This window comes from Haliotis asinina, chromosome 6 (genome assembly GCF_037392515.1).
Source record: "Haliotis asinina isolate JCU_RB_2024 chromosome 6, JCU_Hal_asi_v2, whole genome shotgun sequence".
Lineage (NCBI taxonomy): Eukaryota > Metazoa > Mollusca > Gastropoda > Lepetellida > Haliotidae > Haliotis > Haliotis asinina.
The window spans coordinates 57,188,428-57,214,917 of NC_090285.1; the positions used below are offsets into that span (position 1 = coordinate 57,188,428).

Sequence of the window (26,490 nt, forward strand, 5' to 3'; positions counted from 1 at the left end):
GTCGGTTATCATGCCGCCAAACGGGTTAATCTGATTGTCAAGAATACAGTTAATGAAGACACACTTTGTAGAACGTCAGGGCAATTAGCTCAAATGGTAGAGCGCTCGCTTAGCATGCGAGAGGTACCGGGATCGATACCCGGATTCTCCAGTTCCTTTTGCATGTTATACTTTTGTGCAATCGTGTTCATTTTTGTTCCCTCACAAATGTCATGAAGAGAGGGACTAGCACACATGAGAGAAGGCAATTTTTGCAGGTGGGAGACGCTTGCATTGATACCCAGCTTGGGCAAAAGAAATTACCTTTGTTTGGGGCTCACATATAGACAGTGCATTCACTCGACTCGGTCAGGTTCTAAACACTTCAATTTCTACGCGCACACACACCTACACTGACTCCTCAACCTGAAAGCATGTTTTCACAAAGCTGAAGCAGCGCGTCTGTTACCATCATGACAATAACGGTCGGTTATCATGGCGCCAAACGGGTTAATCTGATTGTCAAGAATACAGTTAATGAAGACACACTTTGTAGATCGTCAGGGGAATTAGCTCAAATGGTAGAGCGCTCGCTTAGCATGCGAGAGGTACCGGGATCGATACCCGGATTCTCCAGTACTTTTTGCATGTTATACTTTTGTGCAATCGTGTTCATTTTTGTTCCCTCACAAATGTCATGAAGAGAGGGACTAGCACACATGACAGAAGGCAATTTTTGCAGGTGGTAGACGCTTGCATTGATACCCAGCTTGGGCAAAAGAAATTACCTTTGTTTGGGGCTCACATATAGACAGTGCATTCACTCGACTCGGTCAGGTTCTAAACACTTCAATTTCTACGCGCACACACACCTACACTGACTCCTCAACCTGAAAGCATGTTTTCACAAAGCTGAAGCAGCGCGTCTGTTACCATCATGACAATAACGGTCGGTTATCATGGCGCCAAACGGGTTAATCTGATTGTCAAGAATACAGTTAATGAAGACACACTTTGTAGATCGTCAGGGGAATTAGCTCAAATGGTAGAGCGCTCGCTTAGCATGCGAGAGGTACCGGGATCGATACCCGGATTCTGCGGTACTTTTTGCATGTTATACTTTTGTGCAATCGTGTTCATTTTTGTTCCCTCACAAATGTCATGAAGAGAGGGACTAGCACACATGACAGAAGGCAATTTTTGCAGGTGGGAGACGCTTGCATTGATACCCAGCTTGGGCAAAAGAAATTACCTTTGTTTGGGGCTCACATATAGACAGTGCATTCACTGGACTCGGTCAGGTTCTAAACACTTCAATTTCTACGCACACACACACCTACACTGACTCCTCAACCTGAAAGCATGTTTTCACAAAGCTGAAGCAGCGCGTCTGTTACCATCATGACAATAACGGTCGGTTATCATGCCGCCAAACGGGTTAATCTGATTGTCAAGAATACAGTTAATGAAGACACACTTTGTAGAACGTCAGGGCAATTAGCTCAAATGGTAGAGCGCTCGCTTAGCATGCGAGAGGTACCGGGATCGATACCCGGATTCTCCAGTTCTTTTTGCATGTTATACTTTTGTGCAATCGTGTTCATTTTTGTTCCCTCACAAATGTCATGAAGAGAGGGACTAGCACACATGAGAGAAGGCAATTTTTGCAGGTGGGAGACGCTTGCATTGATACCCAGCTTGGGCAAAAGAAATTACCTTTGTTTGGGGCTCACATATAGACAGTGCATTCACTCGACTCGGTCAGGTTCTAAACACTTCAATTTCTACGCGCACACACACCTACACTGACTCCTCAACCTGAAGGCATGTTTTCACAAAGCTGAAGCAGCGCGTCTGTTACCATCATGACAATAACGGTCGGTTATCATGCCGCCAAACGGGTTAATCTGATTGTCAAGAATACAGTTAATGAAGACACACTTTGTAGATCGTCAGGGGAATTAGCTCAAATGGTAGAGCGCTCGCTTAGCATGCGAGAGGTACCGGGATCGATACCCGGATTCTCCAGTACTTTTTGCATGTTATACTTTTGTGCAATCGTGTTCATTTTTGTTCCCTCACAAATGTCATGAAGAGAGGGACTAGCACACATGACAGAAGGCAATTTTTGCAGGTGGGAGACGCTTGCATTGATACCCAGCTTGGGCAAAAGAAATTACCTTTGTTTGGGGCTCACATATAGACAGTGCATTCACTCGACTCGGTCAGGTTCTAAACACTTCAATTTCTACGCGCACACACACCTACACTGACTCCTCAACCTGAAAGCATGTTTTCACAAAGCTGAAGCAGCGCGTCTGTTACCATCATGACAATAACGGTCGGTTATCATGGCGCCAAACGGGTTAATCTGATTGTCAAGAATACAGTTAATGAAGACACACTTTGTAGATCGTCAGGGGAATTAGCTCAAATGGTAGAGCGCTCGCTTAGCATGCGAGAGGTACCGGGATCGATACCCGGATTCTGCGGTACTTTTTGCATGTTATACTTTTGTGCAATCGTGTTCATTTTTGTTCCCTCACAAATGTCATGAAGAGAGGGACTAGCACACATGACAGAAGGCAATTTTTGCAGGTGGGAGACGCTTGCATTGATACCCAGCTTGGGGAAAAGAAATTACCTTTGTTTGGGGCTCACATATAGACAGTGCATTCACTGGACTCGGTCAGGTTCGAAACACTTCAATTTCTACGCGCACACACACCTACACTGACTCCTCAACCTGAAAGCATGTTTTCACAAAGCTGAAGCAGCGCGTCTGTTACCATCATGACAATAACGGTCGGTTATCATGGCGCCAAACGGGTTAATCTGATTGTCAAGAATACAGTTAATGAAGACACACTTTGTAGATCGTCAGGGGAATTAGCTCAAATGGTAGAGTGCTCGCTTAGCATGCGAGAGGTACCGGGATCGATGCCCGGATTCTGCGGTACTTTTTGCATGTTATACTTTTGTGCAATCGTGTTCATTTTTGTTCCCTCACAAATGTCATGAAGAGAGGGACTAGCACACATGACAGAAGGCAATTTTTGCAGGTGGGAGACGCTTGCATTGATACCCAGCTTGGGCAAAAGAAATTACCTTTGTTTGGGGCTCACATATAGACAGTGCATTCACTCGACTCGGTCAGGTTCGAAACACTTCAATTTCTACGCACACACACACCTACACTGACTCCTCAACCTGAAAGCATGTTTTCACAAAGCTGAAGCAGCGCATCTGTTACCATCATGACAATAACGGTCGGTTATCATGGCGCCAAACGGGTTAATCTGATTGTCAAGAATACAGTTAATGAAGACACACTTTGTAGATCGTCAGGGGAATTAGCTCAAATGGTAGAGCGCTCGCTTAGCATGCGAGAGGTACCTGGATCGATACCCGGATTCTCCAGTACTTTTTGCATGTTATACTTTTGTGCAATCGTGTTCATTTTTGTTCCCTCACAAATGTCATGAAGAGAGGGACTAGCACACATGACAGAAGGCAATTTTTGCAGGTGGGAGACGCTTGCATTGATACCCAGCTTGGGCAAAAGAAATTACCTTTGTTTGGGGCTCACATATAGACAGTGCATTCACTCGACTCGGTCAGGTTCTAAACACTTCAATTTCTACGCGCACACACACCTACACTGACTCCTCAACCTGGAAGCATGTTTTCACAAAGCTGAAGCAGCGCATCTGTTACCATCATGACAATAACGGTCGGTTATCATGCCGCCAAACGGGTTAATCTGATTGTCAAGAATACAGTTAATGAAGACACACTTTGTAGATCGTCAGGGGAATTAGCTCAAATGGTAGAGCGCTCGCTTAGCATGCGAGAGGTACCGGGATCGATACCCGGATTCTCCAGTACTTTTTGCATGTTATACTTTTGTGCAATCGTGTTCATTTTTGTTCCCTCACAAATGTCATGAAGAGAGGGACTAGCACACATGACAGAAGGCAATTTTTGCAGGTGGGAGACGCTTGCATTGATACCCAGCTTGGGCAAAAGAAATTACCTTTGTTTGGGGCTCACATATAGACAGTGCATTCACTGGACTCGGTCAGGTTCTAAACACTTCAATTTCTACGCACACACACACCTACACTGACTCCTCAACCTGAAAGCATGCTTTCACAAAGCTGAAGCAGCGCGTCTGTTACCATCATGACAATAACGGTCGGTTATCATGCCGCCAAACGGGTTAATCTGATTGTCAAGAATACAGTTAATGAAGACACACTTTGTAGATCGTCAGGGGAATTAGCTCAAATGGTAGAGCGCTCGCTTAGCATGCGAGAGGTACCTGGATCGATACCCGGATTCTGCAGTACTTTTTGCATGTTATACTTTTGTGCAATCGTGTTCATTTTTGTTCCCTCACAAATGTCATGAAGAGAGGGACTAGCACACATGAGAGAAGGCAATTTTTGCAGGTGGGAGACGCTTGCATTGATACCCAGCTTGGGCAAAAGAAATTACCTTTGTTTGGGGCTCACATATAGACAGTGCATTCACTGGACTCGGTCAGGTTCTAAACACTTCAATTTCTACGCGCACACACACCTACACTGACTCCTCAACCTGAAAGCATGTTTTCACAAAGCTGAAGCAGCGCATCTGTTACCATCATGACAATAACGGTCGGTTATCATGGCGCCAAACGGGTTAATCTGATTGTCAAGAATACAGTTAATGAAGACACACTTTGTAGATCGTCAGGGGAAGTAGCTCAAATGGTAGAGCGCTCGCTTAGCATGCAAGAGGTACCGGGATCGATACCCGGATTCTCCAGTTCCTTTTGCATGTTATACTTTTGTGCAATCGTGTTCATTTTTATTCCCTCACAAATGTCATGAAGAGAGGGACTAGCACACATGACAGAAGGCAATTTTTGCAGGTGGGAGACGCTTGCATTGATACCCAGCTTGGGGAAAAGAAATTACCTTTGTTTGGGGCTCACATATAGACAGTGCATTCACTGGACTCGGTCAGGTTCGAAACACTTCAATTTCTACGCGCACACACACCTACACTGACTCCTCAACCTGAAAGCATGTTTTCACAAAGCTGAAGCAGCGCGTCTGTTACCATCATGACAATAACGGTCGGTTATCATGGCGCCAAACGGGTTAATCTGATTGTCAAGAATACAGTTAATGAAGACACACTTTGTAGATCGTCAGGGGAATTAGCTCAAATGGTAGAGTGCTCGCTTAGCATGCGAGAGGTACCGGGATCGATGCCCGGATTCTGCGGTACTTTTTGCATGTTATACTTTTGTGCAATCGTGTTCATTTTTGTTCCCTCACAAATGTCATGAAGAGAGGGACTAGCACACATGACAGAAGGCAATTTTTGCAGGTGGGAGACGCTTGCATTGATACCCAGCTTGGGCAAAAGAAATTACCTTTGTTTGGGGCTCACATATAGACAGTGCATTCACTCGACTCGGTCAGGTTCGAAACACTTCAATTTCTACGCACACACACACCTACACTGACTCCTCAACCTGGAAGCATGTTTTCACAAAGCTGAAGCAGCGCATCTGTTACCATCATGACAATAACGGTCGGTTATCATGGCGCCAAACGGGTTAATCTGATTGTCAAGAATACAGTTAATGAAGACACACTTTGTAGATCGTCAGGGGAATTAGCTCAAATGGTAGAGCGCTCGCTTAGCATGCGAGAGGTACCTGGATCGATACCCGGATTCTCCAGTACTTTTTGCATGTTATACTTTTGTGCAATCGTGTTCATTTTTGTTCCCTCACAAATGTCATGAAGAGAGGGACTAGCACACATGACAGAAGGCAATTTTTGCAGGTGGGAGACGCTTGCATTGATACCCAGCTTGGGCAAAAGAAATTACCTTTGTTTGGGGCTCACATATAGACAGTGCATTCACTCGACTCGGTCAGGTTCTAAACACTTCAATTTCTACGCGCACACACACCTACACTGACTCCTCAACCTGGAAGCATGTTTTCACAAAGCTGAAGCAGCGCATCTGTTACCATCATGACAATAACGGTCGGTTATCATGGCGCCAAACGGGTTAATCTGATTGTCAAGAATACAGTTAATGAAGACACACTTTGTAGATCGTCAGGGGAATTAGCTCAAATGGTAGAGCGCTCGCTTAGCATGCGAGAGGTACCGGGATCGATACCCGGATTCTCCAGTACTTTTTGCATGTTATACTTTTGTGCAATCGTGTTCATTTTTGTTCCCTCACAAATGTCATGAAGAGAGGGACTAGCACACATGACAGAAGGCAATTTTTGCAGGTGGGAGACGCTTGCATTGATACCCAGCTTGGGCAAAAGAAATTACCTTTGTTTGGGGCTCACATATAGACAGTGCATTCACTGGACTCGGTCAGGTTCTAAACACTTCAATTTCTACGCGCACACACACCTACACTGACTCCTCAACCTGAAAGCATGCTTTCACAAAGCTGAAGCAGCGCGTCTGTTACCATCATGACAATAACGGTCGGTTATCATGCCGCCAAACGGGTTAATCTGATTGTCAAGAATACAGTTAATGAAGACACACTTTGTAGATCGTCAGGGGAATTAGCTCAAATGGTAGAGCGCTCGCTTAGCATGCGAGAGGTACCTGGATCGATACCCGGATTCTGCAGTACTTTTTGCATGTTATACTTTTGTGCAATCGTGTTCATTTTTGTTCCCTCACAAATGTCATGAAGAGAGGGACTAGCACACATGAGAGAAGGCAATTTTTGCAGGTGGGAGACGCTTGCATTGATACCCAGCTTGGGCAAAAGAAATTACCTTTGTTTGGGGCTCACATATAGACAGTGCATTCACTGGACTCGGTCAGGTTCTAAACACTTCAATTTCTACGCGCACACACACCTACACTGACTCCTCAACCTGAAAGCATGTTTTCACAAAGCTGAAGCAGCGCATCTGTTACCATCATGACAATAACGGTCGGTTATCATGGCGCCAAACGGGTTAATCTGATTGTCAAGAATACAGTTAATGAAGACACACTTTGTAGATCGTCAGGGGAAGTAGCTCAAATGGTAGAGCGCTCGCTTAGCATGCAAGAGGTACCGGGATCGATACCCGGATTCTCCAGTTCCTTTTGCATGTTATACTTTTGTGCAATCGTGTTCATTTTTGTTCCCTCACAAATGTCATGAAGAGAGGGACTAGCACACATGAGAGAAGGCAATTTTTGCAGGTGGGAGACGCTTGCATTGATACCCAGCTTGGGCAAAAGAAATTACCTTTGTTTGGGGCTCACATATAGACAGTGCATTCACTGGACTCGGTCAGGTTCTAAACACTTCAATTTCTACACGCACACACACCTACACTGACTCCTCAACCTGAAAGCATGTTTTCACAAAGCTGAAGCAGCGCGTCTGTTACCATCATGACAATAACAGTCGGTTATCATGCCGCCAAACGGGTTAATCTGATTGTCAAGAATACAGTTAATGAAGACACACTTTGTAGATCGTCAGGGGAAGTATCTCAAATGGTAGAGCGCTCGCTTAGCATGCGAGAGGTACCGGGATCGATACCCGGATTCTCCAGTTCTTTTTGCATGTTATACTTTTGTGCAATCGTGTTCATTTTTGTTCCCTCACAAATGTCATGAAGAGAGGGACTAGCACACATGAGAGAAGGCAATTTTTGCAGGTGGGAGACGCTTGCATTGATACCCAGCTTGGGCAAAAGAAATTACCTTTGTTTGGGGCTCACATATAGACAGTGCATTCACTCGACTCGGTCAGGTTCTAAACACTTCAATTTCTACGCACACACACACCTACACTGACTCCTCAACCTGAAAGCATGTTTTCACAAAGCTGAAGCAGCGCATCTGTTACCATCATGACAATAACGGTCGGTTATCATGGCGCCAAACGGGTTAATCTGATTGTCAAGAATACAGTTAATGAAGACACACTTTGTAGATCGTCAGGGGAATTAGCTCAAATGGTAGAGCGCTCGCTTAGCATGCGAGAGGTACCGGGATCGATACCCGGATTCTCCAGTACTTTTTGCATGTTATACTTTTGTGCAATCGTGTTCATTTTTGTTCCCTCACAAATGTCATGAAGAGAGGGACTAGCACACATGACAGAAGGCAATTTTTGCAGGTGGGAGACGCTTGCATTGATACCCAGCTTGGGGAAAAGAAATTACCTTTGTTTGGGGCTCACATATAGACAGTGCATTCACTCGACTCGGTCAGGTTCGAAACACTTCAATTTCTACGCGCACACACACCTACACTGACTCCTCAACCTGAAAGCATGTTTTCACAAAGCTGAAGCAGCGCGTCTGTTACCATCATGACAATAACGGTCGGTTATCATGGCGCCAAACGGGTTAATCTGATTGTCAAGAATACAGTTAATGAAGACACACTTTGTAGATCGTCAGGGGAATTAGCTCAAATGGTAGAGTGCTCGCTTAGCATGCGAGAGGTACCGGGATCGATGCCCGGATTCTGCGGTACTTTTTGCATGTTATACTTTTGTGCAATCGTGTTCATTTTTGTTCCCTCACAAATGTCATGAAGAGAGGGACTAGCACACATGACAGAAGGCAATTTTTGCAGGTGGGAGACGCTTGCATTGATACCCAGCTTGGGCAAAAGAAATTACCTTTGTTTGGGGCTCACATATAGACAGTGCATTCACTCGACTCGGTCAGGTTCTAAACACTTCAATTTCTACGCGCACACACACCTACACTGACTCCTCAACCTGGAAGCATGTTTTCACAAAGCTGAAGCAGCGCATCTGTTACCATCATGACAATAACGGTCGGTTATCATGCCGCCAAACGGGTTAATCTGATTGTCAAGAATACAGTTAATGAAGACACACTTTGTAGATCGTCAGGGGAATTAGCTCAAATGGTAGAGCGCTCGCTTAGCATGCGAGAGGTACCGGGATCGATACCCGGATTCTGCAGTACTTTTTGCATGTTATACTTTTGTGCAATCGTGTTCATTTTTGTTCCCTCACAAATGTCATGAAGAGAGGGACTAGCACACATGACAGAAGGCAATTTTTGCAGGTGGGAGACGCTTGCATTGATACCCAGCTTGGGCAAAAGAAATTACCTTTGTTTGGGGCTCACATATAGACAGTGCATTCACTGGACTCGGTCAGGTTCTAAACACTTCAATTTCTACGCACACACACACCTACACTGACTCCTCAACCTGAAAGCATGTTTTCACAAAGCTGAAGCAGCGCATCTGTTACCATCATGACAATAACGGTCGGTTATCATGGCGCCAAACGGGTTAATCTGATTGTCAAGAATACAGTTAATGAAGACACACTTTGTAGATCGTCAGGGGAATTAGCTCAAATGGTAGAGCGCTCGCTTAGCATGCGAGAGGTACCGGGATCGATACCCGGATTCTCCAGTACTTTTTGCATGTTATACTTTTGTGCAATCGTGTTCATTTTTGTTCCCTCACAAATGTCATGAAGAGAGGGACTAGCACACATGACAGAAGGCAATTTTTGCAGGTGGGAGACGCTTGCATTGATACCCAGCTTGGGGAAAAGAAATTACCTTTGTTTGGGGCTCACATATAGACAGTGCATTCACTCGACTCGGTCAGGTTCGAAACACTTCAATTTCTACGCGCACACACACCTACACTGACTCCTCAACCTGAAAGCATGTTTTCACAAAGCTGAAGCAGCGCGTCTGTTACCATCATGACAATAACGGTCGGTTATCATGGCGCCAAACGGGTTAATCTGATTGTCAAGAATACAGTTAATGAAGACACACTTTGTAGATCGTCAGGGGAATTAGCTCAAATGGTAGAGTGCTCGCTTAGCATGCGAGAGGTACCGGGATCGATACCCGGATTCTGCGGTACTTTTTGCATGTTATACTTTTGTGCAATCGTGTTCATTTTTGTTCCCTCACAAATGTCATGAAGAGAGGGACTAGCACACATGACAGAAGGCAATTTTTGCAGGTGGGAGACGCTTGCATTGATACCCAGCTTGGGCAAAAGAAATTACCTTTGTTTGGGGCTCACATATAGACAGTGCATTCACTCGACTCGGTCAGGTTCTAAACACTTCAATTTCTACGCGCACACACACCTACACTGACTCCTCAACCTGGAAGCATGTTTTCACAAAGCTGAAGCAGCGCATCTGTTACCATCATGACAATAACGGTCGGTTATCATGCCGCCAAACGGGTTAATCTGATTGTCAAGAATACAGTTAATGAAGACACACTTTGTAGATCGTCAGGGGAATTAGCTCAAATGGTAGAGCGCTCGCTTAGCATGCGAGAGGTACCGGGATCGATACCCGGATTCTGCAGTACTTTTTGCATGTTATACTTTTGTGCAATCGTGTTCATTTTTGTTCCCTCACAAATGTCATGAAGAGAGGGACTAGCACACATGACAGAAGGCAATTTTTGCAGGTGGGAGACGCTTGCATTGATACCCAGCTTGGGCAAAAGAAATTACCTTTGTTTGGGGCTCACATATAGACAGTGCATTCACTGGACTCGGTCAGGTTCTAAACACTTCAATTTCTACGCACACACACACCTACACTGACTCCTCAACCTGAAAGCATGCTTTCACAAAGCTGAAGCAGCGCGTCTGTTACCATCATGACAATAACGGTCGGTTATCATGCCGCCAAACGGGTTAATCTGATTGTCAAGAATACAGTTAATGAAGACACACTTTGTAGATCGTCAGGGGAATTAGCTCAAATGGTAGAGCGCTCGCTTAGCATGCGAGAGGTACCTGGATCGATACCCGGATTCTGCAGTACTTTTTGCATGTTATACTTTTGTGCAATCGTGTTCATTTTTGTTCCCTCACAAATGTCATGAAGAGAGGGACTAGCACACATGAGAGAAGGCAATTTTTGCAGGTGGGAGACGCTTGCATTGATACCCAGCTTGGGCAAAAGAAATTACCTTTGTTTGGGGCTCACATATAGACAGTGCATTCACTGGACTCGGTCAGGTTCTAAACACTTCAATTTCTACGCGCACACACACCTACACTGACTCCTCAACCTGAAAGCATGTTTTCACAAAGCTGAAGCAGCGCATCTGTTACCATCATGACAATAACGGTCGGTTATCATGGCGCCAAACGGGTTAATCTGATTGTCAAGAATACAGTTAATGAAGACACACTTTGTAGATCGTCAGGGGAAGTAGCTCAAATGGTAGAGCGCTCGCTTAGCATGCAAGAGGTACCGGGATCGATACCCGGATTCTCCAGTTCCTTTTGCATGTTATACTTTTGTGCAATCGTGTTCATTTTTGTTCCCTCACAAATGTCATGAAGAGAGGGACTAGCACACATGAGAGAAGGCAATTTTTGCAGGTGGGAGACGCTTGCATTGATACCCAGCTTGGGCAAAAGAAATTACCTTTGTTTGGGGCTCACATATAGACAGTGCATTCACTGGACTCGGTCAGGTTCTAAACACTTCAATTTCTACACGCACACACACCTACACTGACTCCTCAACCTGAAAGCATGTTTTCACAAAGCTGAAGCAGCGCGTCTGTTACCATCATGACAATAACGGTCGGTTATCATGCCGCCAAACGGGTTAATCTGATTGTCAAGAATACAGTTAATGAAGACACACTTTGTAGATCGTCAGGGGAAGTATCTCAAATGGTAGAGCGCTCGCTTAGCATGCGAGAGGTACCGGGATCGATACCCGGATTCTCCAGTTCTTTTTGCATGTTATACTTTTGTGCAATCGTGTTCATTTTTGCTCCCTCACAAATGTCATGAAGAGAGGGACTAGCACACATGAGAGAAGGCAATTTTTGCAGGTGGGAGACGCTTGCATTGATACCCAGCTTGGGCAAAAGAAATTACCTTTGTTTGGGGCTCACATATAGACAGTGCATTCACTGGACTCGGTCAGGTTCTAAACACTTCAATTTCTACGCACACACACACCTACACTGACTCCTCAACCTGAAAGCATGTTTTCACAAAGCTGAAGCAGCGCATCTGTTACCATCATGACAATAACGGTCGGTTATCATGGCGCCAAACGGGTTAATCTGATTGTCAAGAATACAGTTAATGAAGACACACTTTGTAGATCGTCAGGGGAATTAGCTCAAATGGTAGAGCGCTCGCTTAGCATGCGAGAGGTACCGGGATCGATACCCGGATTCTCCAGTACTTTTTGCATGTTATACTTTTGTGCAATCGTGTTCATTTTTGTTCCCTCACAAATGTCATGAAGAGAGGGACTAGCACACATGACAGAAGGCAATTTTTGCAGGTGGGAGACGCTTGCATTGATACCCAGCTTGGGCAAAAGAAATTACCTTTGTTTGGGGCTCACATATAGACAGTGCATTCACTGGACTCGGTCAGGTTCTAAACACTTCAATTTCTACGCACACACACACCTACACTGACTCCTCAACCTGAAAGCATGCTTTCACAAAGCTGAAGCAGCGCGTCTGTTACCATCATGACAATAACGGTCGGTTATCATGCCGCCAAACGGGTTAATCTGATTGTCAAGAATACAGTTAATGAAGACACACTTTGTAGATCGTCAGGGGAATTAGCTCAAATGGTAGAGCGCTCGCTTAGCATGCGAGAGGTACCGGGATCGATACCCGGATTCTGCAGTACTTTTTGCATGTTATACTTTTGTGCAATCGTGTTCATTTTTGTTCCCTCACAAATGTCATGAAGAGAGGGACTAGCACACATGAGAGAAGGCAATTTTTGCAGGTGGGAGACGCTTGCATTGATACCCAGCTTGGGCAAAAGAAATTACCTTTGTTTGGGGCTCACATATAGACAATGTATTCACTGGACTCGGTCAGGTTCTAAACACTTCAATTTCTACACGCACACACACCTACACTGACTCCTCAACCTGAAAGCATGTTTTCACAAAGCTGAAGCAGCGCATCTGTTACCATCATGACAATAACGGTCGGTTATCATGGCGCCAAACGGGTTAATCTGATTGTCAAGAATACAGTTAATGAAGACACACTTTGTAGATCGTCAGGGGAAGTAGCTCAAATGGTAGAGCGCTCGCTTAGCATGCGAGAGGTACCGGGATCGATACCCGGATTCTCCAGTTCCTTTTGCATGTTATACTTTTGTGCAATCGTGTTCATTTTTGTTCCCTCACAAATGTCATGAAGAGAGGGACTAGCACACATGAGAGAAGGCATTTTTTGCAGGTGGGAGACGCTTGCATTGATACCCAGCTTGGGCAAAAGAAATTACCTTTGTTTGAGGCTCACATATAGACAGTGCATTCACTGGACTCGGTCAGGTTCTAAACACTTCAATTTCTACGCGCACACACACCTACACTGACTCCTCAACCTGAAAGCATGTTTTCACAAAGCTGAAGCAGCGCATCTGTTACCATCATGACAATAACGGTCGGTTATCATGGCGCCAAACGGGTTAATCTGATTGTCAAGAATACAGTTAATGAAGACACACTTTGTAGATCGTCAGGGGAAGTAGCTCAAATGGTAGAGCGCTCGCTTAGAATGCAAGAGGTACCGGGATCGATATCCGGATTCTCCAGTTCCTTTTGCATGTTATACTTTTGTGCAATCGTGTTCATTTTTGTTCCCTCACAAATGTCATGAAGAGAGGGACTAGCACACATGACAGAAGGCAATTTTTGCAGGTGGGAGACGCTTGCATTGATACCCAGCTTGGGCAAAAGAAATTACCTTTGTTTGGGGCTCACATATAGACAGTGCATTCACTGGACTCGGTCAGGTTCTAAACACTTCAATTTCTACACGCACACACACCTACACTGACTCCTCAACCTGAAAGCATGTTTTCACAAAGCTGAAGCAGCGCGTCTGTTACCATCATGACAATAACGGTCGGTTATCATGCCGCCAAACGGGTTAATCTGATTGTCAAGAATACAGTTAATGAAGACACACTTTGTAGATCGTCAGGGGAAGTATCTCAAATGGTAGAGCGCTCGCTTAGCATGCGAGAGGTACCGGGATCGATACCCGGATTCTCCAGTTCTTTTTGCATGTTATACTTTTGTGCAATCGTGTTCATTTTTGTTCCCTCACAAATGTCATGAAGAGAGGGACTAGCACACATGAGAGAAGGCAATTTTTGCAGGTGGGAGACGCTTGCATTGATACCCAGCTTGGGCAAAAGAAATTACCTTTGTTTGGGGCTCACATATAGACAGTGCATTCACTCGACTCGGTCAGGTTCTAAACACTTCAATTTCTACGCACACACACACCTACACTGACTCCTCAACCTGAAGGCATGTTTTCACAAAGCTGAAGCAGCGCGTCTGTTACCATCATGACAATAACGGTCGGTTATCATGGCGCCAAACGGGTTAATCTGATTGTCAAGAATACAGTTAATGAAGACACACTTTGTAGATCGTCAGGGGAATTAGCTCAAATGGTAGAGCGCTCGCTTAGCATGCAAGAGGTACCGGGATCGATACCCGGATTCTCCAGTACTTTTTGCATGTTATACTTTTGTGCAATCGTGTTCATTTTTGTTCCCTCACAAATGTCATGAAGAGAGGGACTAGCACACATGACAGAAGGCAATTTTTGCAGGTGGGAGACGCTTGCATTGATACCCAGCTTGGGCAAAAGAAATTACCTTTGTTTGGGGCTCACATATAGACAGTGCATTCACTCGACTCGGTCAGGTTCTAAACACTTCAATTTCTACGCGCACACACACCTACACTGACTCCTCAACCTGAAGGCATGTTTTCACAAAGCTGAAGCAGCGCGTCTGTTACCATCATGACAATAACGGTCGGTTATCATGCCGCCAAACGGGTTAATCTGATTGTCAAGAATACAGTTAATGAAGACACACTTTGTAGATCGTCAGGGGAATTAGCTCAAATGGTAGAGCGCTCGCTTAGCATGCGAGAGGTACCGGGATCGATACCCGGATTCTCCAGTTCCTTTTGCATGTTATACTTTTGTGCAATCGTGTTCATTTTTGTTCCCTCACAAATGTCATGAAGAGAGGGACTAGCACACATGACAGAAGGCAATTTTTGCAGGTGGGAGACGCTTGCATTGATACCCAGCTTGGGCAAAAGAAATTACCTTTGTTTGGGGCTCACATATAGACAATGCATTCACTGGACTCGGTCAGGTTCTAAACACTTCAATTTCTACACGCACACACACCTACACTGACTCCTCAACCTGAAAGCATGTTTTCACAAAGCTGAAGCAGCGCGTCTGTTGCCATCATGACAATAACGGTCGGTTATCATGCCGCCAAACGGGTTAATCTGATTGTCAAGAATACAGTTAATGAAGACACACTTTGTAGATCGTCAGGGGAATTAGCTCAAATGGTAGAGCGCTCGCTTAGCATGCGAGAGGTACCGGGATCGATACCCGGATTCTCCAGTTCCTTTTGCATGTTATACTTTTGTGCAATCGTGTTCATTTTTGTTCCCTCACAAATGTCATGAAGAGAGGGACTAGCACACATGAGAGAAGGCAATTTTTGCAGGTGGGAGACGCTTGCATTGATACCCAGCTTGGGCAAAAGAAATTACCTTTGTTTGGGGCTCACATATAGACAGTGCATTCACTCGACTCGGTCAGGTTCTAAACACTTCAATTTCTACGCACACACACACCTACACTGACTCCTCAACCTGAAGGCATGTTTTCACAAAGCTGAAGCAGCGCGTCTGTTACCATCATGACAATAACGGTCGGTTATCATGGCGCCAAACGGGTTAATCTGATTGTCAAGAATACAGTTAATGAAGACACACTTTGTAGATCGTCAGGGGAATTAGCTCAAATGGTAGAGGGCTCGCTTAGCATGCAAGAGGTACCGGGATCGATACCCGGATTCTCCAGTACTTTTTGCATGTTATACTTTTGTGCAATCGTGTTCATTTTTGTTCCCTCACAAATGTCATGAAGAGAGGGACTAGCACACATGAGAGAAGGCAATTTTTGCAGGTGGGAGACGCTTGCATTGATACCCAGCTTGGGCAAAAGAAATTACCTTTGTTTGGGGCTCACATATAGACAGTGCATTCACTCGACTCGGTCAGGTTCTAAACACTTCAATTTCTACACGCACACACACCTACACTGACTCCTCAACCTGAAGGCATGTTTTCACAAAGCTGAAGCAGCGCGTCTGTTACCATCATGACAATAACGGTCGGTTATCATGCCGCCAAACGGGTTAATCTGATTGTCAAGAATACAGTTAATGAAGACACACTTTGTAGATCGTCAGGGGAATTAGCTCAAATGGTAGAGCGCTCGCTTAGCATGCGAGAGGTACCGGGATCGATACCCGGATTCTCCAGTTCCTTTTGCATGTTATACTTTTGTGCAATCGTGTTCATTTTTGTTCCCTCACAAATGTCATGAAGACAGGGACTAGCACACATGAGAGAAGGCAATTTTTGCAGGTGGGAGACGCTTGCATTGATACCCAGCTTGGGCAAAAGAAATTACCTTTGTTTGGGGCTCACATATAGACAGTGCATTCACTGGACTCGGTCAGGTTCTAAACACTTCAATTTCTACGCACACACACACCTACACTGACTCCTCAACCTGAAAGCATGTTTTCACAAAGCTGAAGCAGCGCGTCTGTTACCATCATGACAATAACGGTCGGTTATCATGGCGCCAAACGGGTTAATCTGATTGTCAAGAATACAGTTAATGAAGACACACTTTGTAGATCGTCAGGGGAAGTAGCTCAAATGGTAGAGCGCTCGCTTAGCATGCGAGAGGTACCGGGATCGATACCCGGATTCTCCAGTACTTTTTGCATGTTATACTTTTGTGCAATCGTGTTCATTTTTGTTCCCTCACAAATGTCATGAAGAGAGGGACTAGCACACATGAGAGAAGGCAATTTTTGCAGGTGGGAGACGCTTGCATTGATACCCAGCTTGGGCAAAAGAAATTACCTTTGTTTGGGGCTCACATATAGACAGTGCATTCACTCGACTCGGTCAGGTTCTAAACACTTCAATTTCTACGCGCACACACACCTACACTGACTCCTCAACCTGAAAGCATGTTTTCACAAAGCTGAAGCAGCGCGTCTGTTACCATCATGACAATAACGGTCGGTTATCATGGCGCCAAACGGGTTAATCTGATTGTCAAGAATACAGTTAATGAAGACACACTTTGTAGATCGTCAGGGGAATTAGCTCAAATGGTAGAGCGCTCGCTTAGCATGCGAGAGGTACCGGGATCGATACCCGGATTCTGCGGTACTTTTTGCATGTTATACTTTTGTGCAATCGTGTTCATTTTTGTTCCCTCACAAATGTCATGAAGAGAGGGACTAGCACACATGACAGAAGGCAATTTTTGCAGGTGGGAGACGCTTGCATTGATACCCAGCTTGGGCAAAAGAAATTACCTTTGTTTGGGGCTCACATATAGACAGTGCATTCACTCGACTCGGTCAGGTTCTAAACACTTCAATTTCTACGCACACACACACCTACACTGACTCCTCAACCTGAAAGCATGTTTTCACAAAGCTGAAGCAGCGCATCTGTTACCATCATGACAATAACGGTCGGTTATCATGGCGCCAAACGGGTTAATCTGATTGTCAAGAATACAGTTAATGAAGACACACTTTGTAGATCGTCAGGGGAAGTAGCTCAAATGGTAGAGCGCTCGCTTAGCATGCGAGAGGTACCGGGATCGATACCCGGATTCTCCAGTTCCTTTTGCATGTTATACTTTTGTGCAATCGTGTTCATTTTTGTTCCCTCACAAATGTCATGAAGAGAGGGACTAGCACACATGACAGAAGGCAATTTTTGCAGGTGGGAGACGCTTGCATTGATACCCAGCTTGGGCAAAAGAAATTACCTTTGTTTGGGGCTCACATATAGACAGTGCATTCACTCGACTCGGTCAGGTTCTAAACACTTCAATTTCTACACGCACACACACATACACTGACTCCTCAACCTGAAAGCATGTTTTCACAAAGCTGAAGCAGCGCGTCTGTTACCATCATGACAATAACGGTCGGTTATCATGGCGCCAAACGGGTTAATCTGATTGTCAAGAATACAGTTAATGAAGACACACTTTGTAGATCGTCAGGGGAATTAGCTCAAATGGTAGAGCGCTCGCTTAGCATGCGAGAGGTACCGGGATCGATACCCGGATTCTCCAGTTCCTTTTGCATGTTATACTTTTGTGCAATCGTGTTCATTTTTGTTCCCTCACAAATGTCATGAAGAGAGGGACTAGCACACATGAGAGAAGGCAATTTTTGCAGGTGGGAGACGCTTGCATTGATACCCAGCTTGGGCAAAAGAAATTACCTTTGTTTGGGGCTCACATATAGACAGTGCATTCACTGGACTCGGTCAGGTTCTAAACACTTCAATTTCTACACGCACACACACCTACACTGACTCCTCAACCTGAAAGCATGTTTTCACAAAGCTGAAGCAGCGCGTCTGTTACCATCATGACAATAACGGTCGGTTATCATGCCGCCAAACGGGTTAATCTGATTGTCAAGAATACAGTTAATGAAGACACACTTTGTAGATCGTCAGGGGAATTAGCTCAAATGGTAGAGCGCTCGCTTAGCATGCGAGAGGTAACGGGATCGATACCCGGATTCTCCAGTACTTTTTGCATGTTATACTTTTGTGCAATCGTGTTCATTTTTGTTCCCTCACAAATGTCATGAAGAGAGGGACTAGCACACATGAGAGAAGGCAATTTTTGCAGGTGGGAGACGCTTGCATTGATACCCAGCTTGGGCAAAAGAAATTACCTTTGTTTGGGGCTCACATATAGACAGTGCATTCACTGGACTCGGTCAGGTTCTAAACACTTCAATTTCTACGCGCACACACACCTACACTGACTCCTCAACCTGAAAGCATGTTTTCACAAAGCTGAAGCAGCGCATCTGTTACCATCATGACAATAACGGTCGGTTATCATGCCGCCAAACGGGTTAATCTGATTGTCAAGAATACAGTTAATGAAGACACACTTTGTAGATCGTCAGGGGAATTAGCTCAAATGGTAGAGCGCTCGCTTAGCATGCGAGAGGTACCGGGATCGATACCCGGATTCTCCAGTTCTTTTTGCATGTTATACTTTTGTGCAATCGTGTTCATTTTTGTTCCCTCACAAATGTCATGAAGAGAGGGACTAGCACACATGAGAGAAGGCAATTTTTGCAGGTGGGAGACGCTTGCATTGATACCCAGCTTGGGCAAAAGAAATTACCTTTGTTTGGGGCTCACATATAGACAGTGCATTCACTGGACTCGGTCAGGTTCTAAACACTTCAATTTCTACGCGCACACACACCTACACTGACTCCTCAACCTGAAAGCATGTTTTCACAAAGCTGAAGCAGCGCGTCTGTTACCATCATGACAATAACGGTCGGTTATCATGCCGCCAAACGGGTTAATCTGATTGTCAAGAATACAGTTAATGAAGACACACTTTGTAGATCGTCAGGGGAATTAGCTCAAATGGTAGAGCGCTCGCTTAGCATGCGAGAGGTAACGGGATCGATACCCGGATTCTCCCGTTCTTTTTGCTTGTTATACTTTTGTGCAATCGTGTTCATTTTTGTTCCCTCACAAATGTCATGAAGAGAGGGACTAACACACATGAGAGAAGGCAATTTTTGCAGGTGGGAGACGCTTGCATTGATACCCAGCTTGGGCAAAAGAAATTACCTTTGTTTGGGGCTCACATATAGACAGTGCATTCACTGGACTCGGTCAGGTTCTAAACACTTCAATTTCTACACGCACACACACCTACACTGACTCCTCAACCTGAAAGCATGTTTTCACAAAGCTGAAGCAGCGCATCTGTTACCATCATGACAATAACGGTCGGTTATCATGGCGCCAAACAGGTTAATCTGATTGTCAAGAATACAGTTAATGAAGACACACTTTGTAGATCGTCAGGGGAATTAGCTCAAATGGTAGAGCGCTCGCTTAGCATGCGAGAGGTACCGGGATCGATACCCGGATTCTCCAGTTCCTTTTGCATGTTATACTTTTGTGCAATCGTGTTCATTTTTGTTCCCTCACAAATGTCATGAAGAGAGGGACTAGCACACATGAGAGAAGGCAATTTTTGCAGGTGGGAGACGCTTGCATTGATACCCAGCTTGGGCAAAAGAAATTACCTTTGTTTGGGGCTCACATATAGACAGTGCATTCACTGGACTCGGTCAGGTTCTAAACACTTCAATTTCTACGCGCACACACACCTACACTGACTCCTCAACCTGAAGGCATGTTTTCACAAAGCTGAAGCAGCGCGTCTGTTACCATCATGACAATAACGGTCGGTTATCATGCCGCCAAACGGGTTAATCTGATTGTCAAGAATACAGTTAATGAAGACACACTTTGTAGATCGTCAGGGGAATTAGCTCAAATGGTAGAGCGCTCGCTTAGCATGCGAGAGGTAACGGGATCGATACCCGGATTCTCCAGTACTTTTTGCATGTTATACTTTTGTGCAATCGTGTTCATTTTTGTTCCCTCACAAATGTCATGAAGAGAGGGACTAGCACACATGAGAGAAGGCAATTTTTGCAGGTGGGAGACGCTTGCATTGATACCCAGCTTGGGCAAAAGAAATTACCTTTGTTTGGGGCTCACATATAGACAGTGCATTCACTCGACTCGGTCAGGTTCTAAACACTTCAATTTCTACGCGCACACACACCTACACTGACTCCTCAACCTGAAAGCATGTTTTCACAAAGCTGAAGCAGCGCATCTGTTACCATCATGACAATAACGGTCGGTTATCATGGCGCCAAACGGGTTAATCTGATTGTCAAGAATACAGTTAATGAAGACACACTTTGTAGATCGTCAGGGGAATTAGCTCAAATGGTAGAGCGCTCGCTTAGCATGCGAGAGGTACCGGGATCGATACCCGGATTCTCCAGTTCTTTTTGCATGTTATACTTTTGTGCAATCGTGTTCATTTTTGTTCCCTCACAAATGTCATGAAGAGAGGGACTAGCACACATGAGAGAAGGCAATTTTTGCAGGTGGGAGACGCTTGCATTGATACCCAGCTTGGGCAAAAGAAATTACCTTTGTTTGGGGCTCACATATAGACAGTGCATTCACTGGACTCGGTCAGGTTCTAAACACTTCAATTTCTACGCGCACACACACCTACACTGACTCCTCAACCTGAAAGCATGTTTTCACAAAGCTGAAGCAGCGCATCTGTTACCATCATGACAATAACGGTCGGTTATCATGCCGCCAAACGGGTTAATCTGATTGTCAAGAATACAGTTAATGAAGACACACTTTGTAGATCGTCAGGGGAATTAGCTCAAATGGTAGAGCGCTCGCTTAGCATGCGAGAGGTACCGGGATCGATACCCGGATTCTCCAGTTCCTTTTGCATGTTATACTTTTGTGCAATCGTGTTCATTTTTGTTCCCTCACAAATGTCATGAAGAGAGGGACTAGCACACATGAGAGAAGGCAATTTTTGCAGGTGGGAGACGCTTGCATTGATACCCAGCTTGGGCAAAAGAAATTACCTTTGTTTGGGGCTCACATATAGACAGTGCATTCACTGGACTCGGTCAGGTTCTAAACACTTCAATTTCTACGCGCACACACACCTACACTGACTCCTCAACCTGAAAGCATGTTTTCACAAAGCTGAAGCAGCGCATCTGTTACCATCATGACAATAACGGTCGGTTATCATGGCGCCAAACGGGTTAATCTGATTGTCAAGAATACAGTTAATGAAGACACACTTTGTAGATCGTCAGGGGAATTAGCTCAAATGGTAGAGCGCTCGCTTAGCATGCGAGAGGTACCGGGATCGATACCCGGATTCTCCAGTACTTCTTGCATGTTATACTTTTGTGCAATCGTGTTCATTTTTGTTCCCTCACAAATGTCATGAAGAGAGGGACTAGCACACATGACAGAAGGCAATTTTTGCAGGTGGGAGACGCTTGCATTGATACCCAGCTTGGGCAAAAGAAATTACCTTTGTTTGGGGCTCACATATAGACAGTGCATTCACTGGACTCGGTCAGGTTCTAAACACTTCAATTTCTACACGCACACACACCTACACTGACTCCTCAACCTGAAAGCATGTTTTCACAAAGCTGAAGCAGCGCGTCTGTTACCATCATGACAATAACGGTCGGTTATCATGCCGCCAAACGGGTTAATCTGATTGTCAAGAATACAGTTAATGAAGACACACTTTGTAGATCGTCAGGGGAATTAGCTCAAATGGTAGAGCGCTCGCTTAGCATGCGAGAGGTACCGGGATCGATACCCGGATTCTCCAGTTCCTTTTGCATGTTATACTTTTGTGCAATCGTGTTCATTTTTGTTCCCTCACAAATGTCATGAAGAGAGGGACTAGCACACATGAGAGAAGGCAATTTTTGCAGGTGGGAGACGCTTGCATTGATACCCAGCTTGGGCAAAAGAAATTACCTTTGTTTGGGGCTCACATATAGACAGTGCATTCACTGGACTCGGTCAGGTTCTAAACACTTCAATTTCTACACGCACACACACCTACACTGACTCCTCAACCTGAAAGCATGTTTTCACAAAGCTGAAGCAGCGCATCTGTTACCATCATGACAATAACGGTCGGTTATCATGGCGCCAAACGGGTTAATCTGATTGTCAAGAATACAGTTAATGAAGACACACTTTGTAGATCGTCAGGGGAATTAGCTCAAATGGTAAAGCGCTCGCTTAGCATGCGAGAGGTACCGGGATCGATACCCGGATTCTCCAGTTCCTTTTGCATGTTATACTTTTGTGCAATCGTGTTCATTTTTGTTCCCTCACAAATGTCATGAAGAGAGGGACTAGCACACATGAGAGAAGGCAATTTTTGCAGGTGGGAGACGCTTGCATTGATACCCAGCTTGGGCAAAAGAAATTACCTTTGTTTGGGGCTCACATATAGACAGTGCATTCACTGGACTCGGTCAGGTTCTAAACACTTCAATTTCTACGCGCACACACACCTACACTGACTCCTCAACCTGAAAGCATGTTTTCACAAAGCTGAAGCAGCGCATCTGTTACCATCATGACAATAACGGTCGGTTATCATGGCGCCAAACAGGTTAATCTGATTGTCAAGAATACAGTTAATGAAGACACACTTTGTAGATCGTCAGGGGAATTAGCTCAAATGGTAGAGCGCTCGCTTAGCATGCGAGAGGTACCGGGATCGATACCCGGATTCTCCAGTTCTTTTTGCATGTTATACTTTTGTGCAATCGTGTTCATTTTTGTTCCCTCACAAATGTCATGAAGAGAGGGACTAGCACACATGAGAGAAGGCAATTTTTGCAGGTGGGAGACGCTTGCATTGATACCCAGCTTGGGCAAAAGAAATTACCTTTGTTTGGGGCTCACATATAGACAGTGCATTCACTGGACTCGGTCAGGTTCTAAACACTTCAATTTCTACGCGCACACACACCTACACTGACTCCTCAACCTGAAAGCATGTTTTCACAAAGCTGAAGCAGCGCATCTGTTACCATCATGACAATAACGGTCGGTTATCATGGCGCCAAACGGGTTAATCTGATTGTCAAGAATACAGTTAATGAAGACACACTTTGTAGATCGTCAGGGGAATTAGCTCAAATGGTAGAGCGCTCGCTTAGCATGCGAGAGGTACCGGGATCGATACCCGGATTCTCCAGTACTTTTTGCATGTTATACTTTTGTGCAATCGTGTTCATTTTTGTTCCCTCACAAATGTCATGAAGAGAGGGACTAGCACACATGAGAGAAGGCAATTTTTGCAGGTGGGAGACGCTTGCATTGATACCCAGCTTGGGCAAAAGAAATTACCTTTGTTTGGGGCTCACATATAGACAGTGCATTCACTGGACTCGGTCAGGTTCTAAACACTTCAATTTCTACACGCACACACACCTACACTGACTCCTCAACCTGAAAGCATGTTTTCACAAAGCTGAAGCAGCGCGTCTGTTACCATCATGACAATAACGGTCGGTTATCATGCCGCCAAACGGGTTAATCTGATTGTCAAGAATACAGTTAATGAAGACACACTTTGTAGATCGTCAGGGGAATTAGCTCAAATGGTAGAGCGCTCGCTTAGCATGCGAGAGGTACCGGGATCGATACCCGGATTCTCCAGTTCCTTTTGCATGTTATACTTTTGTGCAATCGTGTTCATTTTTGTTCCCTCACAAATGTCATGAAGAGAGGGACTAGCACACATGAGAGAAGGCAATTTTTGCAGGTGGGAGACGCTTGCATTGATACCCAGCTTGGGCAAAAGAAATTACCTTTGTTTGGGGCTCACATATAGACAGTGCATTCACTCGACTCGGTCAGGTTCTAAACACTTCAATTTCTACGCGCACACACACCTACACTGACTCCTCAACCTGAAAGCATGTTTTCACAAAGCTGAAGCAGCGCATCTGTTACCATCATGACAATAACGGTCGGTTATCATGCCGCCAAACGGGTTAATCTGATTGTCAAGAATACAGTTAATGAAGACACACTTTGTAGAACGTCAGGGGAATTAGCTCAAATGGTAGAGCGCTCGCATAGCATGCGAGAGGTACCGGGATCGATACCCGGATTCTCCATTTCCTTTTGCATGTTATACTTTTGTGCAGTCGTGTTCATTTTTGTTCCCTCACAAATGTCATGAAGAGAGGGACTAGCACACATGAGAGAAGGCAATTTTTGCAGGTGGGAGACGCTTGCATTGATACCCAGCTTGGGCAAAAGAAATTACCTTTGTTTGGGGCTCACATATAGACAGTGCATTCACTCGACTCGGTCAGGTTCTAAACACTTCAATTTCTACGCGCACACACACCTACACTGACTCCTCAACCTGAAAGCATGTTTTCACAAAGCTGAAGCAGCGCATCTGTTACCATCATGACAATAACGGTCGGTTATCATGGCGCCAAACGGGTTAATCTGATTGTCAAGAATACAGTTAATGAAGACACACTTTGTAGATCGTCAGGGGAATTAGCTCAAATGGTAGAGCGCTCGCTTAGCATGCGAGAGGTACCGGGATCGATACCCGGATTCTCCAGTTCCTTTTGCATGTTATACTTTTGTGCAATCGTGTTCATTTTTGTTCCCTCACAAATGTCATGAAGAGAGGGACTAGCACACATGAGAGAAGGCAATTTTTGCAGGTGGGAGACGCTTGCATTGATACCCAGCTTGGGCAAAAGAAATTACCTTTGTTTGGGGCTCACATATAGACAGTGCATTCACTGGACTCGGTCAGGTTCTAAACACTTCAATTTCTACGCGCACACACACCTACACTGACTCCTCAACCTGAAAGCATGTTTTCACAAAGCTGAAGCAGCGCATCTGTTACCATCATGACAATAACGGTCGGTTATCATGCCGCCAAACGGGTTAATCTGATTGTCAAGAATACAGTTAATGAAGACACACTTTGTAGATCGTCAGGGGAATTAGCTCAAATGGTAGAGCGCTCGCTTAGCATGCGAGAGGTACCGGGATCGATACCCGGATTCTCCAGTTCTTTTTGCATGTTATACTTTTGTGCAATCGTGTTCATTTTTGTTCCCTCACAAATGTCATGAAGAGAGGGACTAGCACACATGAGAGAAGGCAATTTTTGCAGGTGGGAGACGCTTGCATTGATACCCAGCTTGGGCAAAAGAAATTACCTTTGTTTGGGGCTCACATATAGACAGTGCATTCACTGGACTCGGTCAGGTTCTAAACACTTCAATTTCTACGCGCACACACACCTACACTGACTCCTCAACCTGAAAGCATGTTTTCACAAAGCTGAAGCAGCGCATCTGTTACCATCATGACAATAACGGTCGGTTATCATGGCGCCAAACGGGTTAATCTGATTGTCAAGAATACAGTTAATGAAGACACACTTTGTAGATCGTCAGGGGAATTAGCTCAAATGGTAGAGCGCTCGCTTAGCATGCGAGAGGTACCGGGATCGATACCCGGATTCTCCAGTACTTTTTGCATGTTATACTTTTGTGCAATCGTGTTCATTTTTGTTCCCTCACAAATGTCATGAAGAGAGGGACTAGCACACATGAGAGAAGGCAATTTTTGCAGGTGGGAGACGCTTGCATTGATACCCAGCTTGGGCAAAAGAAATTACCTTTGTTTGGGGCTCACATATAGACAGTGCATTCACTGGACTCGGTCAGGTTCTAAACACTTCAATTTCTACACGCACACACACCTACACTGACTCCTCAACCTGAAAGCATGTTTTCACAAAGCTGAAGCAGCGCGTCTGTTACCATCATGACAATAACGGTCGGTTATCATGCCGCCAAACGGGTTAATCTGATTGTCAAG

General features: G+C 45.0%; 23 non-coding genes across 23 annotated transcripts; all 23 read left to right on the top strand.

Moving 5' to 3' along the window:
* The first annotated feature begins 542 nt into the window (after window positions 1–542).
* Window positions 543–615, top strand: Trnaa-agc (transfer RNA alanine (anticodon AGC)). Its single transcript has one exon. It is a non-coding gene; the product is annotated as a tRNA-Ala (tRNA).
* A 1,319-nt stretch (window positions 616–1,934) lies between these two features.
* Window positions 1,935–2,007, top strand: Trnaa-agc (transfer RNA alanine (anticodon AGC)). Its single transcript has one exon. It is a non-coding gene; the product is annotated as a tRNA-Ala (tRNA).
* A 1,783-nt stretch (window positions 2,008–3,790) lies between these two features.
* On the top strand, window positions 3,791–3,863 carry Trnaa-agc (transfer RNA alanine (anticodon AGC)). The gene has a single exon. It is a non-coding gene; the product is annotated as a tRNA-Ala (tRNA).
* Window positions 3,864–6,110: 2,247 nt separating this feature from the next.
* Trnaa-agc (transfer RNA alanine (anticodon AGC)) lies at window positions 6,111–6,183 on the top strand. Its single transcript has one exon. It is a non-coding gene; the product is annotated as a tRNA-Ala (tRNA).
* Window positions 6,184–7,966: 1,783 nt separating this feature from the next.
* On the top strand, window positions 7,967–8,039 carry Trnaa-agc (transfer RNA alanine (anticodon AGC)). Its single transcript has one exon. It is a non-coding gene; the product is annotated as a tRNA-Ala (tRNA).
* A 1,319-nt stretch (window positions 8,040–9,358) lies between these two features.
* Trnaa-agc (transfer RNA alanine (anticodon AGC)) lies at window positions 9,359–9,431 on the top strand. The gene has a single exon. It is a non-coding gene; the product is annotated as a tRNA-Ala (tRNA).
* A 2,711-nt stretch (window positions 9,432–12,142) lies between these two features.
* Window positions 12,143–12,215, top strand: Trnaa-agc (transfer RNA alanine (anticodon AGC)). The gene has a single exon. It is a non-coding gene; the product is annotated as a tRNA-Ala (tRNA).
* A 2,711-nt stretch (window positions 12,216–14,926) lies between these two features.
* Trnaa-agc (transfer RNA alanine (anticodon AGC)) lies at window positions 14,927–14,999 on the top strand. The gene has a single exon. It is a non-coding gene; the product is annotated as a tRNA-Ala (tRNA).
* A 391-nt stretch (window positions 15,000–15,390) lies between these two features.
* Trnaa-agc (transfer RNA alanine (anticodon AGC)) lies at window positions 15,391–15,463 on the top strand. Its single transcript has one exon. It is a non-coding gene; the product is annotated as a tRNA-Ala (tRNA).
* Window positions 15,464–16,318: 855 nt separating this feature from the next.
* Trnaa-agc (transfer RNA alanine (anticodon AGC)) lies at window positions 16,319–16,391 on the top strand. Its single transcript has one exon. It is a non-coding gene; the product is annotated as a tRNA-Ala (tRNA).
* A 1,783-nt stretch (window positions 16,392–18,174) lies between these two features.
* Trnaa-agc (transfer RNA alanine (anticodon AGC)) lies at window positions 18,175–18,247 on the top strand. The gene has a single exon. It is a non-coding gene; the product is annotated as a tRNA-Ala (tRNA).
* An 855-nt stretch (window positions 18,248–19,102) lies between these two features.
* Window positions 19,103–19,175, top strand: Trnaa-agc (transfer RNA alanine (anticodon AGC)). The gene has a single exon. It is a non-coding gene; the product is annotated as a tRNA-Ala (tRNA).
* Window positions 19,176–20,030: 855 nt separating this feature from the next.
* Trnaa-agc (transfer RNA alanine (anticodon AGC)) lies at window positions 20,031–20,103 on the top strand. The gene has a single exon. It is a non-coding gene; the product is annotated as a tRNA-Ala (tRNA).
* An 855-nt stretch (window positions 20,104–20,958) lies between these two features.
* On the top strand, window positions 20,959–21,031 carry Trnaa-agc (transfer RNA alanine (anticodon AGC)). Its single transcript has one exon. It is a non-coding gene; the product is annotated as a tRNA-Ala (tRNA).
* A 391-nt stretch (window positions 21,032–21,422) lies between these two features.
* Trnaa-agc (transfer RNA alanine (anticodon AGC)) lies at window positions 21,423–21,495 on the top strand. Its single transcript has one exon. It is a non-coding gene; the product is annotated as a tRNA-Ala (tRNA).
* Window positions 21,496–21,886: 391 nt separating this feature from the next.
* Trnaa-agc (transfer RNA alanine (anticodon AGC)) lies at window positions 21,887–21,959 on the top strand. The gene has a single exon. It is a non-coding gene; the product is annotated as a tRNA-Ala (tRNA).
* Window positions 21,960–22,350: 391 nt separating this feature from the next.
* Window positions 22,351–22,423, top strand: Trnaa-agc (transfer RNA alanine (anticodon AGC)). The gene has a single exon. It is a non-coding gene; the product is annotated as a tRNA-Ala (tRNA).
* Window positions 22,424–23,278: 855 nt separating this feature from the next.
* On the top strand, window positions 23,279–23,351 carry Trnaa-agc (transfer RNA alanine (anticodon AGC)). The gene has a single exon. It is a non-coding gene; the product is annotated as a tRNA-Ala (tRNA).
* A 391-nt stretch (window positions 23,352–23,742) lies between these two features.
* Window positions 23,743–23,815, top strand: Trnaa-agc (transfer RNA alanine (anticodon AGC)). The gene has a single exon. It is a non-coding gene; the product is annotated as a tRNA-Ala (tRNA).
* A 391-nt stretch (window positions 23,816–24,206) lies between these two features.
* Trnaa-agc (transfer RNA alanine (anticodon AGC)) lies at window positions 24,207–24,279 on the top strand. The gene has a single exon. It is a non-coding gene; the product is annotated as a tRNA-Ala (tRNA).
* An 855-nt stretch (window positions 24,280–25,134) lies between these two features.
* Window positions 25,135–25,207, top strand: Trnaa-agc (transfer RNA alanine (anticodon AGC)). The gene has a single exon. It is a non-coding gene; the product is annotated as a tRNA-Ala (tRNA).
* Window positions 25,208–25,598: 391 nt separating this feature from the next.
* Trnaa-agc (transfer RNA alanine (anticodon AGC)) lies at window positions 25,599–25,671 on the top strand. Its single transcript has one exon. It is a non-coding gene; the product is annotated as a tRNA-Ala (tRNA).
* Window positions 25,672–26,062: 391 nt separating this feature from the next.
* On the top strand, window positions 26,063–26,135 carry Trnaa-agc (transfer RNA alanine (anticodon AGC)). The gene has a single exon. It is a non-coding gene; the product is annotated as a tRNA-Ala (tRNA).
* The last annotated feature ends 355 nt before the right edge of the window (window positions 26,136–26,490 follow it).